Source organism: Poecilia formosa, unplaced genomic scaffold, assembly GCF_000485575.1.
Source record: "Poecilia formosa unplaced genomic scaffold, Poecilia_formosa-5.1.2 Scaffold91, whole genome shotgun sequence".
Classification (NCBI taxonomy): domain Eukaryota; kingdom Metazoa; phylum Chordata; class Actinopteri; order Cyprinodontiformes; family Poeciliidae; genus Poecilia; species Poecilia formosa.
The window spans coordinates 1953174-1958613 of NW_006800030.1; the positions used below are offsets into that span (position 1 = coordinate 1953174).

A 5440-nucleotide genomic window follows, 5' to 3' on the forward strand; every position below is an offset into this window, starting at 1 on the left:
AGATACATAACTATATAATGACCATCCAAGTAGATAAATTTTATTTTATGTTGTTGGTTGTTTAATGTTGGATGAAGAATATCTTTAATGTTGAAGCTTTTAGGGTGGAGGGGGGTTTTGTGGGGTTGGGCATAGTTTACCCCAGTCCCATGAAGAAAACACAAATCACACAGCAAATTCAAAAGTGTTTCAGAGTTTGACTATGCAGTGTTGTTTTTTTACACTGTAGAGTTCATTAGTAATTAGAAACACTTCCAGTGTTGGCGACAGCATCATCTACTGATGTCAGTTATTTTTGTAGTATTGGTGCAGAGTTTTATAGCAAAATCTCTGCACCAGTGTGCATTTGTGATTGAGTCCTCACGGTTCGCACGGTGCGTAAGCACGCTACGTAAAATGCGACGTAGCGTCTGTAGCGACGTACTATAAATGCGCATGCTTCAAAAAAGCTGACAGCTGTTATTTTTCGGCAGGATTAACCAGTTGGTGGATAGAGCGGTCTTTTCGGATAACAAAAAACACAGGTAAGTTTTGTTTGTACGTATAATTTTGACCAAATGCTAGTGCCAGTTTAATAAATGTGCCACTAGAGATGCTAAATGTCGACTTAAGGAAGATAGACAAATTTATCGGTTATAGTGGATTTTCTTTTTCACTAAGGCAGTTGGACACTGTCAATATTACCACTATTTTTCCTCAAAAACTGCACTTTCAGTTCCCTCCATGTTGTGTTCGCTTTGTTTGCCCTTCCCTCCCGCGCTCTCTCCGTTGCTACATCGTATTGTAGCGCAACGTACGACACCTTAAGAGTGCCAGTCATAGTCATTATAATGCAATGAAAGCCTTTATCCATTCCAATGTTGACATTTTAAAAGCAGAAAATTTTAATGGAGGCTGCTTTTCAGCTTTCATTGGGGATGGGCAAACATGGCACAGCTGCACCCCCCACCACTTCACCCAAAGACCATTAAAACCCTTAACGGGTATTCCTTGTTTTTTTTTTTTTTTTGGGAGGTGACAATGCTGTAAGCATAACCAACTCACTGTTTAAGTAATGTTTAGCTTTTTTTTCTCAGATATTTGTGATAGTACTCTCTAAAGTTCAATATGCATGACAGACATGCTACATCAAGCTCAATGGGGCCTCATATTCAACATTTTTGAGACAAGGTAATGTTTTTTCGTTTATTCAATTTGACTTGCTGTATTTGAGCATTTTAATAATTTTCAAAACTGAATGTATGTTTACAGCCAAAGAGAAGCTTAACATCCTTGAAGAAACAAATGTATATCTTGTGAATGAAACTGGGTCGGAAGTTGAGGACATCAGTGACATTCTGGAGGAGAAATCCAAAGTTGTCTGGAACATCACAGATGCCTTTTCTGTCAAAGGTAATAGTAGGACAATAAAATTAGGTTTATAATATTTAATATAGTTAAAACTTTTGAGGCACAGAAAGTTCAAAAGTTGTTTTTCTTTTTTTATGCTTCAATGACATAGCAAAAATCATTCTGTTATTGTAGGCACAAATTATTTAATGGTGGTCCACTGTCTCTTTGTATTTCTGGTTTCTCCTTAGAATCTGCAGAGGAGTCTTCATGCGCAGACACTTTCTCATCACATTCATCAATGAGCTGTTGTTCATGTCCTCTGAATGGTGATGACACCTTGATGACGTCCCCAAGAAGAGATTCAAGTGATGACATTTTCTCGCAGTCCAAAGAGGTGATATTTTCACTATTTATGTAAAATCACTTTTATATGCAATTATGTGGGAATAGTTTCTGAATGAAGTTTGGTCATTCATCTTGTATTTTAATAAAGATTTTTTTTATTGCTGTTGCTGTTTGTGTACCTCCTGCCTCCACCACCCAGTGGGAAGAAGAGGGTTGTGAAGATCTGTTCAAGAAGCTCTGAGGCATGATGTCCAGTTTCACAAAGTAAGTCAACCCAACCTTTAGTAAAGTGTGTGTAATTGCATAGTTGAAAGGCTATTATCTGATTTAATTTTGCTCCACTGAAAAATTTCGTTGTCATGCCGCAGCCTTCAAGAGATGACAAGCTCAGTCCAGGGAAGGCAGCCTTACTACGTTTTAGCGGTTGGAGCGTTGCACCATCAATGACTACTACATAGTTGTGGATCGTCAACTCATTCCCTGCAAGGCTAAGTCATAAATTTTAGCTTCTGACGAACTCTTCATTGAACAGTATGTGCACTAATGCCCCAAAAACAGATTGCAATAGCATACCACTGGGAGTTGTTGTGTTTTAACTGCATTGATTATGGAAATGTAAAGACAGTGAGAAAGTGAGTAAACAAATGAGGACATTGTGGCAGAAAACATACACGCTGACATGAATTGTGATGTTGATGTGATATCTTGGGTTGCATGTGATGCCATGGAGTATTTTGGTCTCATTGTGGGTTCCAAGTTTGAAGTTGGAATATTCAGATCTGTATATGGTACATGCTGTTGTAGAAGATATTGAGACAGGATTTGCTCTTGTAGGTTCTTGTAGAAAAGCTCTATTTCACATTAACTTGTTTGAAACACTTAGATGTTTATGTTGTAGAAAAAAATTACACAATACTGCTAAAGTGTACCATTGTGAAGCTTGTCTATTTTTTACACTTTCACATTTTGTTAATTGGGGTTGTCCTTGTTCATAATCACTAAGGAGCATAGTACTGTCCAGTGCTAGAAGTTTATACAATTCTTGTATTTAAAATGGGATGTTTATATGAAGGATGTCCTTTAATATGCTTCAGTTACTGTATACCTATAATGCTGCAAACTAAGCTAAAATAAAGTATACTTGGACTTTCTGTTTGCTCAGTCCTGTATTATTTTTAATGTAAGAGTTAATGTTTCTAATGTATCTTTGTAAGAGCATTTAGAGCTATAGTACATAATAATACAAGTGTCAAAAATCAACTCTTTAAAGCTAGAATTAACTCTGTTTTGGTGATGGATAAACTCTATTTTCCATGGTACATTGTACTCCATATCATATAGTTTAGACACTGACAGTTTATTTTGTGCTCCATCAGTCTTGAAAGAGTCAAATTATATCGGTAATGGAGTTAATTTATACTCTTAAAGTGTTAGAATTGTACACTATTTGAGTGTTATTTTTTTTAACTCCCATGTCGAGTGTTTTCAACACTGGGAATTTGGACCCAAATGATCACCGAGTTCGGTGTAAACTTTACTCTTAAAGTGTAACATATACACTTCACAATTTGCTGTGCAGTAATGTTAATAAATATCATGGAGCAAAATATGTATGTGTAATGATGCCCACCTGCCCCCTCATGTATCCAACGGGCCCTGGTACTAATGCTAGTATAAGCATCACTCTTCAGTCACTCTTCTTAGAAGGGAGAGAGGTTATGTGTCCCAGAAATGAATGTGGTTAGGTTTGAAATACACTGCTCAAAAAAATAAAGGGAGCACTCAAATAACACATCCTAGATCTGAATGAATGAAATATTCTCATGACTACTTTGTTCTGTACAAAGTTGAATGTGCTGACAACAAAATCACACAAAAATCATCAATGGAAATCAAATTTATTAACCAATGGATGCCTGGATTTGGAGCCACACATAAAATTAAAGTGAAATGTTCCCTTTATTTTTTGAGCAGTATATTTGTGCACCTGCCAGAAGGCAGAATTAAACAAATTTAAAGATTCAACAGGTTTTTCAGTAGCAAGCTTAATAATCTCTTGGTTAAAGATGATCTGACACCTTAAGAGTTAAGAGTTAAATTCACCCTAAAAACAATGATGGCTAATTGAAAATGAAATAAGGCAGCGAAGCCGGACGGATGAACAGAGTTTCTGTCTCTGCTGCAGCCTCATGTCAAATGCGGCTGCAACGTAATCAGTCAGCCGTCACTACTATATATGGGCATAGCGCTTCCTGCGGCCCCACTTCAGCACCGCCGCTTTGTGCTCGGGCACGGTTCTCTTGAGCAGGAGCGCACGTGAACGCGCGTGCCTAACATAGCATCTAAAGCACGTCATGGCAGTCAGGTTTCTGCTCAAAAGTGAGGGTAGAGCAAGAAAGGAAATAAGACTGAACAAGAGAGATGTCTCAGCCTTCCGGTCCGTCCAAGTTCGGTTCTCTCTGGCATTTTCTGGTCTTTTAAGTTTTTTTTTTAAAATTATTTTAATGTCAAATTAGTGTTTAACTCCTTGATTATAAAATGTGCTGTAGCTACCGCTCATTGGAGCTGGGGGATGGGGCACGGGGGTTGGGTGGAGGCATTTAAATCAAATCCAGCAGACTTTGTTGACAAGAACAAGGAAAACCAAGTTTTTCATTCGCACTCTGTTAGCTCTTTCTCTTCTACATATCAAGGTGCACTTTTGAAAAATCCAAAAGTAAAATAAACAATTTTACAAATAAAAAGATGGTTCATTGTCACGTCTCCAGAAAAAAGAAATTGATTCCACAGACACTCTATCTGGCGTTAAACTTGCAGCATGCACCTCAGCCCACTGCTGTGGAGGCGGGTCTTTCCCGCCGGACAATGCCATTATTTCAGCTCCCTTGGTCAGGAATGTCAGATTTCACAGGCCGCTGCCCTCTTCCGAGCGTCCACCACTGCACCTCCAAAGAGGCTCGCCGCCTTTAACCTTTTCCCACCCCATCCTCTGCACTGCACACACTACTGCTCCGTCCCACCCAATCAGCGCGACATATGGATCACCTTTGGCCTCCTCTAATAGAACTTTTCCCACGTCAACAACAATGACTTTCCCAGTCAGGCTTGATTTCCTGCTCCGTGGAAATCGTTGGCTCCTGTAAGTAGGCTAATTTCTTTGCTGAACTGCTGGTATCGTGAATGATCTCCACTGATGCATTTGATGCAGCAGATCACACATGGAGATGTTTCTTACTGCCATTCCCCCTGCAGTTGATAATACAGCTGCAGCGGAGACAGCTGTTGCTGTCTTATGTTTATATATTCGTTCCCTTGAAACGCTAGAAGAGCAAGCAGCTCCTCAAAGGCGGGTAATGATAAAATTGTGAATGGAAAGGATAATTTGTGTTCATTGTTAAAATTTAACTATACAATGACAGCCCCCTTTCGTATTCGACCAATCATGGAGGTGATGGGATAAATTTTCTACCAATGAGAGCAGACAGAAGAGGTAAATTGAACCAATGGCAAACTGGTATTCAAATAAGGAATTTGTCTCGGCAAGAGCTGAATGTCAACTAGTCAAAGATGGAGTCCAAAGCTGGGAGGCCGTAGGGTTGCCAGTGGACGAAACAGCGTTTCCCCCGACAAGGAGTCGCTGCGGCGGATTGTTAGGACGGCTGTGCGAGAAGAAGGCGGTGAGGGCGGGCTGCAACTGTCCGCTGAACCCATCAGCAGAGCTCCGCTGAGCCTGTGCTGGGTGAGCCGGAGGCTATGGACCGGC

At 39.8% G+C, this 5440-nt stretch overlaps 1 long non-coding RNA gene across 1 annotated transcript; it reads left to right on the forward strand.

The window, feature by feature from the left end:
* The first annotated feature begins 423 nt into the window (after positions 1 to 423).
* On the forward strand, positions 424 to 2828 carry LOC103141948 (uncharacterized). Its single transcript, XR_476638.2, has 6 exons — positions 424 to 524; positions 1077 to 1170; positions 1252 to 1392; positions 1581 to 1726; positions 1877 to 1941; positions 2046 to 2828. It is a non-coding gene; the product is annotated as an uncharacterized LOC103141948 (long non-coding RNA).
* Positions 2829 to 5440: the final 2612 nt, after the last annotated feature.